The following is a 14804-nucleotide window of genomic DNA, read 5'->3' as shown; positions in this document are numbered from 1 at the left end:
AGTATCACAGTATCACCAAGGTTGGAAGAGACCTCAAAGATTATCAAGTCCAACCTGTCACCACAGACCTCATGACCAGACCATGGCACCAAGTGCCATGTCCAATTGCCTCTTGAACACCTCCAGGGACGGTGACTCCACCACCTCCCTGGGCAGCCCATTCCAATGATGAACGACTCTCTCACTGAAGAACTTTCTCCTCACCTCGAGCCTAAACTTCCCCTGCCACAGCTTGAGACTATGTCCTCTTGTTCTGGTGCTGGTTGCTAGAGAGAAGACACCAACCCCTTCCTGTCTACAACCACCTTTCAGGTAGTTGTAGAGAGCAATGAGGTCTCCCCTGAGCCTCCTCCTCTCCAGGCTAAACAACCCCAGCTCCCTCAGCCTCTCCTCGTAGGGCTCGTGCTCAAGGCCTCTCCCCGGCCTTGCTGCCCTTCTCTGGACACGTTCAAATGGTAGCTGAGTTATGGTTAGACTCAATGATCTTAAAGGTCCTTCCCAACCTTAATGATTCTGTGATTCTTCTCTGAAACCCAGCTGCCCCTCTGGGAGACAAGTTCAGCTGGACACAAACGAAAAAGGTGACCACTATCTTCCTTGTTTCTCAGAACCCTGCAGAATATACACTTCACCTGTTAGAACATTAGCCTCAGGATATTCTTTCCGTTATGTAAGTCTTCCTAGGTAAGACATTGGGAAGTGCAACTTGCAGACCTATGTGGTGAGGGCAAGTGTGACAAAGGGTAAATTAAAGCATTTAGGCCACAGAGACTTTGGTTCTCCCGAGATACTTCTTCAGATCAGCTCCAGACTGAAAAGGAAGAGAGATATTAACTGACACCCACGAAAGCATAATGAAGCATAGCTCAGATGTAGCCAGTTTCTGGGCCGCAAGATATTTTCCAGTATTATTAATTTGCCTCAAAGCAGACAAACTCAAAAATCTCCTAATTACCTACCAATACAAGGCTTCAGTTTTACAACTGTCAAACAGAACAGATTTTTTCCTAGTTTTACTCCTTAGAGGACTGACAGTTTCAATATACAGCTGCAGAAGATGAGTACAGGTCTGCAAATCTGAGGTGGGTCCACAGGGATTTCCTCGGTCCTTGACTTTGTAGCAGATTTCTCATGCAGGCTGTCCAAGAAAACCCCACGTTCCCAGAAACACAGCATCCCTGGTTACAAAACAGGATCCTTGGCAGTTCAGCTCCATGCTGAGGACCCTGAGATCCTCAGACCTCTGCCCAAAACAAAGCTCACCAGGAATCAGAGAGAGATGCCATCTAACTTTGCTTTCAGTGAATGCCTGTCAGATCTAAAATATTTGCCTTGCACCATCCCAAGTTCAGTGAACTGCCATTTTCTGACTAAATTAGGTTCAATTGAAAGTTTGCAATTAGCTCCATTTCGGCTGCCTCTCAATAGCAGAAAATTGATCAATAACAAGCAACACGGAGGAAAGCTGAGATAAAAAAAAATCAAGCAGAGTATAAAATGCTGAAGTTAAAGCCTGGTAAACATCTATGTCAAGAGGCTCTCATTCATGCACAGATGGGTTTAGATCACTGTAATTTAACTTATGTTCTGAATGATGTTCTCCTTCAGATGTCAAATGACCTCTGATCGATTCAAGCTAAATATACAAGGCTGTTCTATATTCTATATTCAACACAGCATTCACAGGCAACTTTAACATACTTTTAACATATACATCTCGACTTGACACTTCAAGTGATTTGCTTTGGTGTCTCCATGTAGACATGATTAAAGGCTTTTATCTCCAACCTCTAACAATACCCAGGGGAAAACAGGGAGTGGGAAATGACAGACTGCTGCTGGTTGCAGCAGAGAACTCATAGTTTCAAAAGACACTTTCAGAATATCTTACACATCTAACTCCCACTCTACAACCCATGGAGGCCCTCTTCTTCCTCTATTTCCTTTAATTCCTCTTGTTTTGCTGTGTTTGTAGGTAATTTCAAACAAGATTAAAAAGAATCACAGATTGCTTTGGGTTGGAAGGGACCTCCAAGGGTTATCTAGTCCAACTGCCTCAGCAGGGGCATCCTCAACTAGATCAGGTTGCCCAGAGCCCTGTCAAGCCTCACCTTGAATATCTCCAGGGACAGGGCCACAACTACCTCCTTGGGCAACCTGTTCCAAGTGTTCCACCCACTACCTTCACGGTAAAGAATTTGTTCCTAACATCCAATCTAAATCTGCTCTTCTCTAATTTCCAATCCCTGGCCCTTGTCCTGTCAATGCAAGCCTTTGTAAACAGTCTCTTTCCACCCTTCCTGCAGGCCCCCTTCTGGTACTGGAAGGTCATTATTAGGTTTCCCCTGAACCTTCTCTTCTCCAGGCTGAACAACCACAGCTCCCTCAGCCTGTCCTCAAAGCAGAGGAACCCCAACCACCTGATCATTTTCATGGCCCTCCTCCGGACCTGCTCCATCAGGTCCACAAGCTTCCTGTACTGAGAGCTCCAGAGCTGGATGCAGTACTCCAGGTGAAGTCTCACCAGAGCAGCATAAAGAATGATGAACCAAATGCTTCTTAACTCAATCCTCCACATTATCAGCACTAACACAGCAGCACTGAGATATTTCTTTCTTCAAATCTACTACTTGCACAGCCACCACCCATGAAGAAAAGGAGACTGATCCACAGAGATTATTGGAGCTTTCTGCTATAGAAACTTTACCTTATTCCAGTTGTTTTCATCAAAAGGCTGTAAGGATCATTAGAATGGAACAGTGATTTGCTCCTACAGCTAGAATCCTTTTCTCTGTATCCACTGCAGGTGACTTTCTCTTGTAACCAAAGAGATGTTTATCTCCCTAATCTTTGCTACAATAATCCCCACATTAAAAAGTGATACCACTGTTGTTATCAATCTAATAAAGGACCATGAGGATACGGATACTTGTAAAATGCTTTGATGAAAAAGCTTTGCCATAAGGTGCTGTGCAGAACAGGTCAGATAAAGCACACATTTGACAAACATTGGCAGTATTTCTCTTCACCAACAGATGGTAGCTTTTCAAAAAATGTTTTATTATTCTAAGCTATGTGAAAGTAGGCACCAAAGAGTACCTGTACTCAACATCAGAATGTTGAACTCACTGGAACAGGCTGCCCAGGAAAGTACTTGAACCATCATCATCACTGAAGGTATTTAAAAGATGTGTAGATGTGATGCTGAGGAGCATGGTTTAACAGCAGACTTGGTAGAGTTGGGTTAATGGTTGGCCTCAATTATCTTAAAGGTGTCTTCCAGGCTAAATGACTCTATGATTATGGAAGCTGATTTGACTGAATAGATGGATCACACATTAGGCTACCCAATTCATCAGTTAACCCATCAGTTAAGACAATTTAAGTGAAAACTGGGTACCTGCCAAAAATTAATCTGAAACACGACTGCTAGGGAGGTTATTAAAACACTAAGAGCAATGTTTAAGGTCCACAAACGAAAAAACATCTATGCTGGAAATAGTTACAGATACTCCTCTCCATTTCCATACAAGTTTGGTGAGGAACTACAGTCAACACAAACATCCTGTAACATGAACCATCTACACTTGGACTGCACTGGCCAACAGAAGCTATTGGTCAGTGCTGGGCTAGCTTTTGTCTATCTAGGTACCATCACCTTCAATTTAGGAGCACTGAAAGTCACCTAGACTTATTTTCACAAACGTTCCACTTAATTTTGATTAACACTAGTTATGTAAAACCTACAAAACCAGCCACCTGCTAAGGTGAAATTATAAGAGAAGAACATACACCAGTTGGGTATTTCACAGAAGGCACTGGCCCAACAGCTACGGAGATCAAGTAAGGTTATTTGTAAGCGTTCATCACATCTTCTCTCCCACACCTTCTGCTACGCTACTCAACTCTGCCCCACAGGGCAGAAGCCAGGCAGCTCACTTCTGTCTTATGAAAAACCCCAAGCAAATGTCCAGGTGAAGCTCTCCAGAACCCAGGCTGGAATACACTCTATGAATTAGCATCACTTGACTCAACAACTACTGGTTAAGCAAAAGCAGAAGATGAAGCAATACCATTTACACCCAGCAGTTTAAGAAACACTGCTACATTTAGGCAACTACATATAGTACATCCCTACTAGACCAGGACTACCAAATTCATATTAATTCTTGCTTCATGTGTCATTAACACATAATAACATGTTTAAAGGTGTTTACAGGTCCAAAGTAATAATGGATCACTCTTAATTAATACACAAGAAAAAAATTCCATGGAAGTCTCGGTGGAAGAAGGCTGATTGCTTCATCTCTCAGTCACAGACTGCCCCCTCCTTTCCCTCTACGAAATGGAGAACAAGTGGGTTACAGGTATGAAAAAACAAAATAATAGCTCACTTACACAATCCAGAGAGGTTGCTTTTAAAAGAATCACACCTTTGCCTTGAAATCAAGAAAAGTGGAAGTTGTGTTTAAAAACAGAGTACTGTTTGAAGATGCTTGCAAGTACTGGATGCTGAAAACTCAAGACAAAGCACAGTAGTCTTATCCTGGCATATGGTGGATAATACTAGGCAGATGAGTCAACTCTTATTTTAGAATTCTGAGGAAAAATCAGGGTTTATCCAGAAGAGAAACACTGGGCTTGAGTCTTCTCTCAATGCAGGAGAGAAGTTCTAGATTTTACTTTATTACACATTAGCATTTGTTCTAACAGAAACTCTGACAGACTTTTGTGCTGTCCTCTAAAATCAGGACTTAAATACATTCAGTGGTCAAAGGTGATGACAGAATCGTTCAAGACTCAATATATTTATCACACAATCATAAAAGTACATCTTCCCTAAGGGCCTGCACATCTCCTGCAGACAATTTCAGAGCTTAGGAACAAAATTAAATTAAAAATAAATTAAAAAAAAAAAAAAAAAAAAAAAAAAAAAAAAAAAAACCACAACTTTTGGAAAACTCCAAACTTGTCTTTTCCAGGCAATAGCAAGTTCAGTACCTTTTTTTTTCCCCAGGAGCAGATTTATTTATTTTGAACAAAAAGGGTATCAGAGTGTTTAGCACAGAAGAAATCAAGAGCACCAGAAGACAGAAACATAATGAAATTCCTACAGACACTTCATCAACCCACTCCATTCCTATGTGCAGAGCTTGAGCAGTTTATCTTTTCTAGGAGATACTGTCCTGCCTTTTAGAGCTAATCCTAAACACACGTGGGTGCAATGTCCACTACTCTCTCACCACTTGTATTCCCTGTTCCTAAAGATAGCCAGGAGTCAGTCAACACAAAGAAAACTTTGCAAAGATCCCCATACAACTGTCAAAACACATTAGTCCTTTCTACCATTGCAACCAGCATCAGTGTCCAATGACTTTAATATTTTCATTTTTCATCTCACAGAACCATAGAATGTTTGGGTTGGAAGGGGTCTTACAGACCATCTAGTTCCAATCCCCCTGCCATAGGCAGGGACATCTCCGGCTAGATCGGGTTGCCTAGGGCCCTCTCCAAACTGGCTTTGAAGAGGAGCATCCAGATTACAATTTAGTCCTACACAAAAATACACAGCAAGTACGTGCCACTATCCTAGTGAGTAAAATCCTTCTTAGGAGAAATAATTCTCCCAAACACAACTGAAACTGATACTGAAAAGCAAGTAACAGGCACACACTTCCAAATTCAGTGAAGTGCAGAAAACTCCTATCAGAATTATTTTGGACAAGGGAAGTCTTTTCAGTCATGCCTACCAACCAAATGTCTATTTATAAATTACTCTGCATAGGACTAATGCTTTTTTGGCCGGGTAGGGGAGAGACTAAAAGCCTGGGAAAATGATGAAAATGTCCATGCTTTACATTTCTGCAATAACATTCAGTTCAAAATATAACTACATTTGCTCCACCAGTTTCAACCTTAAATACTAAGCAGCTGATTCAACACAGAACAATCGACTCTGCTTCTAATGGAAAAATGCCTCAGCTTGGCATATGACTAATATTTCTAACAGTTATCTCACCATCAGAGACTCTATTACGCCTGCAATTCTGCTTAACACGTAGCACAACCTAAGCACAGAGACACACAGCGCAGGTTGAGGCTGAGCATAAGTGTTCTAGCAGCAGCAGTTTATATATCCCTGACATGTAACTCTGACAGCCTTTCTGTGTTGGTGCTGGCAAGCACTGACTTCCATTGTCCCCTAAATTGTCTTAACAACGTTTTCAAATGCTTTTCAGCTTTAGTAGACAATAAAACACAAAATCACTATCACCGCCCATCCTCTTTTGGTGCTCTCCTCCAAAACTAACCCACCTCAACTCACACATTACTTGCATAATGAAACTACTTCTACGAGAACCTCAACCTGGAGCACCCAGACTCTGTGCTCAAGGAGCTTTCCAAACCCAGTGGTAAGGGTTTCTGAGCAGCTTCTTTGCAAAATGCAGGCATTAAAAATAAATTATGGGTGCGGATGTGTCACCTTCCCAGCCCTCTCCCCACCACACGCACTTCCACCCCCAGCTTCTTTGCTGGTTTTCATGCAGATTCGTGCCAGACACTCGGCATCCTCATTAAGTGGTGTCTGGCAACCTGCCTAAGTTTTAGTGGGTTCTGGGAATGCCAATATATTAACCAAAGGACTTTCTGTATACTCTGGAGAGGTTTTTATTCTAGAAAAGTCAACCATTTGGCACAAAGAAAACTTACTTCAAACCTAGGAAAGCTCTCCACTGGGAATAAGAAGAGAAATTGCATGTAAATTGTTCTTCATTTCTGTCTCTTATCTGAAAGGAAAGTTTGATGTAGAGCAAGATCCTCCAAACACAGTTAGAAAAAAAAAAAAGAAAAAAAAGGTCAGAATGCTGTCTATAGCTGGATTTTAGAGAACAGAACGGCAGATACGAACAACACAGACACAGCACAACATCAAGAAAATGATTCATTTTCATTCCCTTCTCTCTTGTGACCAAAATAATCTTAATCAGGAAGATTAAATTTACCCATTACTACATGGAGTGATAACGAATGGTGATACGGGCACTTGCAATTTTCCACTGCTTAACTAGACAACAAGAAAAAGTGTTTAGTGAAACGCATCTGCATTTAGCATATTCCAAATATGCTAAATCAAGGCATATGCTACTGAGATGCATGTATTAAATAAATATCAGTGATGAATACAGAGACATTTTGCCAGCATGAAATACAGACCACCCTGTAATGTTGTGATCGGTCTCATTCATCTGCAAGCATTCTTTTGACTGTAGTCCCCTTACAGTTACTCAAGTGACCCTCTCAGAAGTAAGCAAATAACTCTTCTCTAAAATAAAGATCTTCTATTTCTCTTTCAAATACAAATTCAGAATGACACAATGGAAACAAACAAACAAAAAAGTTCAATAGCTTTCCTTCACTGGAATATTGCGCCTGTGCAGCACACAGACGAAGTACAGTGGATAAAAGTGTCATTATTTTGTTCTGAGACTGCAACACCTAGAGAGTCCTATTCGTGTCGAGAAGTTATGCCTGATACCATTTAGATATCAGGTAATCACAGAATGGTGGGGGTTGGAAGGGAATGGTGGGGCTTGGAAGGGACCCCTGGATATCATCTAGCCCAACCCCCCTGCTAAAGCAGGGTCACCCACAGCAGGTCACACAGGAATGTGTCCAGGCCGATTTTTAGTCTCTCTAGAGGAAAAGACTCCACAACCTCTCTGGGCACCCTGCTCCAGTGCTCTTCCACACTCACAGGAAAGTGTTTTTCCTCATGTAGTTATCACTATCCATTATTATTAGAAGTTGCTTCAAACTGACATTGACTTCAAACTCATCATCTCATTTTGTGCAAAAAAAATGCTGACTTCCTGACAGCAGCTCCAAAATGCCACAATCCCTTTATAATGACCAATTAGCACCAGAGACTCAGCAAGAATCAATTAAAATCAACTCAATTTACATGTTTTAGTGTACATTTCAGAAGTCTGGCAAAAATAAGATTATATTTGGTGGGAAAGAAATTTTTAGCTATCTAGGCTGCCTTTGCTTAGATAGCAACCTTCTAGGCAAGACAGCTCTTCTTAAAAATAGCTATCAACTGAGAAAAGAAAATGTATATGTATGAATCATTTCACTACAGGGTTGGATTCCCAGCAACTGATGCACCACTGTTCTGGCACCAGTGCCTTGAACGAGCAGCTGATACTAGCTTGGTGCCATTGAAGAATTTCACGGTTACCACAGAACCAATCTGCAGAAAAATTCATCTCTAAACTCCTAGAAGTATTTGTGTTCCGTAGCTGGCAACACACTTGCAAGGAGCTCTTTTAAACTATTAGAAACCAGGGAGGAAAAAGCTTTTCCAAGACCACTCACAAGTTAAATGCAACGACCGTGTCTGCTGATGCAAGAGCTGTTGGGCAGGCACCCACTTTCTAACACATCATTTCTCTTTGAGATTACATTGACTTAAATGACTTTTAAGATACCTCTCCACCATTTCAATAATCATTTACTTCTTTCTGGCACATCGTGCCCTGAAAGTACTCCAAATCATTTTAGACTGCATCACTGAAATGCAACTAGCTCTTGGTAAAAGGGTACCAGCCACTAGAGAGAGTATTGCAGGGCAGCTATGAAAAAGATAATTGATTTTTGGTCAAGAAAAATCAGAAAGAAAGAAAACTCCTCCCCCTCATCTCCACCAAAAGACATGGTAACTTCAGCTCAAAGAAAACTAACTCATTTTTTCCAGTCCCACATTAATGTCCTATGCAGAGAAAACAGTGTTTTATCTACTTAAAAATTACACAGGGACGGGCTAGTTCTAAATTCTTCGGTTAATCTACTAGTTTGACAGTTTTATTCTCGCCACACTTAGTACAACTGAGCCTCAATGCTGAATTCCAATTCTTTTCAACTTCCACAAGTTTTGACACAACAAGTCAGAGAAGCCGAAGACTGAATTAAAACTTCATCGCTCAGACACTGCCTAGTGCCGTAATGTTTCAATTAACATAAACCAATGGCCTGAAATCTACTGTCTCACATTGTTAACTCCTTCTGCATTACACATTTATCATCATTTAGGCCCACACAGGCATCTGAATTTACTGGAGAATACTGATATGCCTTATGAGTATGCAACAACGATCTCCGCATACCTAAGAGCTAGAATTAAGTATGCTGCTATAAACACAGATTAGATAAAGAGATGTGATTTTAACTTCTATACATAACTGCATACAGTTAATGCATTCCAATTTAAGTTCTCCTCACGCTGGTCGCTTTATGTATCACAGTAACTTAACACCTGGTGCTAAAACACCAGTACAGATATAGCTGCTCAGAGTACCATTGCTGTTTCAGTTAATGTGGGCAAGAGGATGCTGATTAGACTGCCCTTCACCACTGCACTGATTTTCCAGCAAAAACTTCCCCTTTTCTTTATAGCCACAAAGCCATAACATTTATATTCTCATTAGTGGAAGGACGCACGTGTGCACCACACGCACAGTTATTCAGTTCTACGCCATCGTCTGTTATTGGAACAACTCCGGATGGCTGCAAAGAGCAGCCTTCCCAAAATGTTATCCTAGAAATGAAACTGGAAGGCAGAATAGAAGTTTTGTCTCACCAACATACTCAGGGGTTGAAGGATGAAAACCAAAAGGTGCTTTCCAGAAAGGCACATTACCGTACTTAGGCAGCATCTATGTTCTTACCTCATCTATGCCTACCAGTAATTGCCTCTCGGGCTTTCTTACTGGCAAAAACTCTCTCCCTTTTTGGCTAGCCTCAGATGAAAGATGCTGCATACACTTCACTCTCCACATTATGTTGTGCAACTTTCCAGTTCACACACACTGTAATGCAAGTGGGAATTTTTGGTAAGAACAGCCAAATCAAAGGAGTTTTCCATCATAAGAAGATGTGCACGTTGTAGATCAATAAACTTTCATAACGCCAAGCACTATTGCTAGTACCATATACAATTATTGAACAGATTTCTGTTCTCTTGCACAGATGTCATTTGCCATTCAGAAAAGGTTCTGAACAATTAAGTCCCACTAAAACATTTTATCACTCTAGGTGTTCAGATCTCCTGACAAACTAGAAGTTACTTTTGCCCTTTTTTTTTTTTTTCCTGTTTCCTGTTTATTCTTTAGCGAGCTTCAACCTACACACAACGGTGTGCTTGCCTCTTCCAGCGAGCATCAAATCGTAACTACCTACCCACCTACATGATGGAAAACCTGGCACACCATTCAGAAATTCGGGACACACAGATTCAAGACAGGCAGGCAGCCGTCAAATAGGCACAGCTAGACTTCTGCTAATAAACTTTCCTTTAAGGAAAAGAAAAAAAAAAAAAAGGAAAAAAAAAAAAAAGGAAGAAAAAAACTACTTTATTAAATATAGGTCACTTGAGAGCCACATTGCTGCTTTTCTTTCCTGCAAAAGTTGCCTGCTCGCACGCCGCTGCAGAGACCTCGCTCCCCGTTAGGACGGGCAGGACGCGGTAACCGGGCACTGCTGGGTGACATCAGTCCTAAGGCGAGCCGAGCGCGTCCAGACGGGGCTGAAGTCTTTACCCCGGAGCAGCCGGAGAGGACGTGCCGTACACTCCCTGTTCCCCGGCACCCTGCCCGCCGCGCGGCTCCCCAGCCCTGCGCGCCTCCGCCTCCCCTTGCCGAGCCCCGGAGCGGGGGGATCTCCGCGCCGCCGCTCCGGCTTCTTCCCCGGCCACGCTGCGCAGCAGGGAGGCGGTGGGGGTTCCCCGGGGCCCAGGCCGCCCCCTGCTAACGGCGCTACCTGTCACCGCTGCTCGACAACCCCTCTGGCAACAGACTCGGCATTCACCTCCCACCTGCCCCCTCAGGTGCCCCGGCGAAGGGACGCGCTCAGCCCGGCCCCGGCTCTGGGAAGCCGGACGCCGGTGGAGTCCCTCGGCAGCCGCCGCCTCGTCCCTCGCACGCTCCCAGACATTCAACTCGGGCCTCCCCGCACTTTCCCCGTCACTTTCCGCCGCGACGACCCCCCCTTCTCCCTTCCTCGTCCCCGCAACGCACTCACCTCCCCCCGGCCCCCGCCGCTCGCCCCAGCGCCGGGCTGGCCTCCTCCGGAACGGACGGGGCGCCTCGCCGCCTACCCCTGCCTGTCTCCGGCAGCCTCTCCCCCTTGCGCTGAGGCTGTGCTTGCCTCCAACTCATCCCCAGCCTCTCCTCCTCCTTCTCCCTCTCCTCCCCCCCCGCCCTGCCCGCTCCGCTGGCTGCCGCCTGTCTGCAGCGAGTCTGGCTCCGGCGGACGGGCGCGGGGGCCGCCGGCGGGGGAGGAGGAGGCGGAGCGGCGGCGCTTCCTCCCCTCCCCTCCGCGCTCCTCCCGCCCGGCCCTGCGGCCCACACTGACACCTGCCGGGCGGCGGCGGGGCCGGCGGCGGGAGTAAGAGGAAAGCTGCGAGGAGACGCCGCCGCTGCTGTGGAAAAATGCCCGTGTCTGCCCTGCACCGAGGCTGCCGCCGTCCCGCCCCGGGGAACCCCGTCCCCACGGGGGCAAGCCCCGCCGCGCACACGGCCAAGAGGATACCCGGAGCGGCCGCTGCCCTCCGCATCTCTGTTACAAATGGGACCAGCATTGCCCTGGAAGGGAAAAGGAAAAAGTACACTTCGAGCCATTTTCTGACGTTTCAAAAAATGTTGTAAGACAGGAAAACCCAGCTCTGGCCCTGGTCCACCAGGCAGGAACCCCTGGCAGGCTCTGCCCGGCCTGGGTTCACTTGCAGGCGCTGTCCAGACAAGATTCAGGAACGGAGTCCTGCATAATGCCACCCATCTTCCTCCTGACATCAGCCTCCCACTCTGTGAATCACAGACTGGTGGGAGGCTGAAGGGACCTCTGAAGATCCTCGAGTCCAACACCACTGTCCAGGATTACAATGTCCAAGCAGGGTTGGAATCTCTCCAGAGAAGGAGAGCCTGTCTGTGTTCCAGTGCTCCATCCTCACAAGAAATAAATTTTCCTTTATATCCTTTGGGATGTTGGACTGTGATATGGATCATCACATAAATCAACTACCCTAAACTCAGCTATGCCCAGTCTCCTTAGGAAGAAGTATCTAATCACATCTTCCAGTTGTTAACTGTAGAAAGAGTGATGCACACCTTATCTATGTGTGTGTGTATGTGTATATATGTGTATACACGCTGAAGACTTCTCCCTTCCCAGTTGTACCTGTGACCTGAAGAATTAATACAAGAAATAGCAGGGAGTAAGTATCAAGGTGAACTGTAAAGGTTGTTAACTTAAACTGTACAAATTTTTGGCTCAAATGTGTTTTCACAGTGTAATTGGTTTCCCTTCTTGCCTCACCTATCCCTAGGTCCAAGTTGGAAGGAAGATACAAGTCTGCCTGAAGGAGCTGGGAGTCTGCCCATCCAGAATTAAAAGTGCCAGACTTTGAAGATTGTGGCAGAGCAACAGTCATGTCAGCCCTGAAAGGTGATTTTAGCAAATATATTTTGGTGTAAGCCACAAGGAGCCAAATGACATCAAACAATACAGGACTTTGGAACAGGTTGCCCAGAGACATTGTGGATGGCCCTTCCTGGAAGTGTTCAAGGTCAAGATGGATGGGGCTTGGAGCAACCTGGTCTAGAGAAAGGTGTCCCCTGCCTAAGGCAGAGATGTTGGAACTAGATAACCTTTATGGTCCTTTCTAACCCAAACCATTTTATGATTCCATGGAAGAAGAGATTCCAGGAATAGGAATGACATACTGGGGCTATTTGTCATGAAAACAACAAAGCTCATCAAAAGCTCACAGAGTTAATAATCACCGTAATGAACTCTTTATAATCCATAAATTGATATTTCTATTTTATTTATAATCTGACAGATTGGGAGAACTTCGATTTCCATTTTGTTCTCTAATTAACTATCAAGACTCAAGTGCTCCCTTTCCAGGAGCACCCTAATGTACTGGCTCCTGCCAGAGGACAACAATTCCTCAGATATGACATCCTTTACCTTTTAAGCACCAAAATTGCCCTTACAAGTTCTGTTCAATATCTGACTTCATTTAAACATGTCTGAGAAATGATGGTGTTTCTGGAGCTTAAAGAGAAGCAGTCTAAGAGGAACGTTAACATTTCTTCCCTGATGAAGTTATAAACCATAAGAGATCTCAGAGCAGTGTCAAGGTTTCACTCCACAGAGAATCCTGATGAGAGTTTGGTTATATGAAGGAAGTTATCTTTAAAACTAAACAAAGCAAAACAAGAACCAAACATAAAAAAACCAAAACCCAGACCAAGTGTTCAGCAAGAGCAATACTCACAGGATCAGATACTGGGGGTTCATATCGAGGAGGCTGCACAGACACCCTGACAGTTTGTTTCCAGGTTCTTATAACTGTTTTACGTTATAGGCATATCACAAAACCAGAGAATGGTAGGGGTTGGAAGGGTCCTCTGGAGAGACCTACCAACCTAGTAGTGATGTAGTTAGTGTTTGAACTGTTACTGGGAGACAGCATGCTGCTGCATTCCTGAGATGTAGCTTCACAGCAGGGACAGCCACCCACCTTTGCCATGTCCAGAACCCCAATACAAGAACCAAAGAAGCCTAGTAGACAGGTTCTCTGCTGACTATAATAAATACTTGGCCCAGTCAAGCTATTAGCTATGGTAGGAGATCCACAACCTGGTGAAGAATGTGGTCCGAGTGTCCATATCCATCCCTGGCAGGGCCCCTTCTCCCAGGTTTTTACATGTGTTGTCACTGCTGCCACCTCTTCCCTCCCAGTCTTGCAGTCTACAAGATGTACCACACTGCTCAGGAGGAAGCCAGCACAGAGGGCAAGTATTTGAACAAATAGATGGAGAGGAACAAATTGAATCCCGGGACATAATAGCTGTTGGTTTTAGTTACTGGTGACTCATCTTCTTTCCCACCAGGAAGCCACAGATCACTGTATTGCAAGTATTACTGATTCCTGCTCTCTGTTATGCTGAGATAACAAGGGGGAAGAAATTAAAATCACTCAGACCGCAGTAAGAGCACAGCCAGGGGCACAGGGGCACATGGGCACACGCAGTGAGCCAGTCAAAGCATGCTGCCAACGAAACACCACCTAAAACTCTTTAGATGTTATTCTGCAGGATGTCCAGATTTGTCTCCCAGTTGCCCACCACAAGCACTACTCATAATCCTGTCCTGTGTGGGGAAAAAAAAAAACAGGAAAAGAGTGCAACCATTCAAGCACTCTGCAGTACACAGGGACAGAAAAACCTTCAGTGTGCTAACTTCCAAAATACACCTGGCTGCCAAGCCCCTGGGGTGGAGTGGGGTGTGGATAACTTACGGTTTGGTGGTGGTTTGGTGTTTTATCATGGCAGAATCACAGACTGGTTTGGGCTGGAAGGGACCTTAAAGGTCATCTTGTTCCAACCCCCTGCCATGGGCAGGGACACCTTGCACTAACCCACAGCAGCTTGGGGAGCACTGGTTTATTATCAGAAGCGAAAATGTTGCTTTTTGGCTTACAAGACACTTCTTCAGGAGCTGCCAGACCCCGACTGCCCAGCGGCTTGGGTGGGGATTTAGTTCTGCTGACACAGACAGTCCCAGGTTGTGTTGAGCTGTGGGGTGACACCTGTGAACACAGTGAGGGAAGACATTCCGACAGAGAAAGAGATGACAATTCTCTCTCACTGAAGCCAGGAAGTTATATTCTTTCTCTTGGATGATTCCCAAGAAGGTCATTCCTTTCAAGGGCTTCCACTCTCCTTCCTGATTAGACA

The 14804-nt window shown here is 44.5% G+C and overlaps 1 protein-coding gene across 1 annotated transcript in view; it reads right to left on the bottom strand.

Moving 5' to 3' along the window:
* LDLRAD4 (low density lipoprotein receptor class A domain containing 4) overlaps positions 1-11247 on the bottom strand; it is a 339191-nt gene extending 327944 nt beyond the window's left edge. The window contains exon 1 of the mRNA XM_054164423.1: positions 11080-11247. The gene's annotated coding sequence lies outside the window, so the exon portion shown is untranslated. The remainder of the gene's footprint in view (positions 1-11079) is intronic.
* Positions 11248-14804: the final 3557 nt, after the last annotated feature.

The sequence above is a fragment of the Dryobates pubescens genome, chromosome 9, assembly GCF_014839835.1.
Source record: "Dryobates pubescens isolate bDryPub1 chromosome 9, bDryPub1.pri, whole genome shotgun sequence".
NCBI classification, from domain to species: domain Eukaryota; kingdom Metazoa; phylum Chordata; class Aves; order Piciformes; family Picidae; genus Dryobates; species Dryobates pubescens.
The sequence above is the reverse complement of the archived record's forward strand: the minus strand, read 5'-3'. Positions and strand labels throughout refer to the sequence as shown.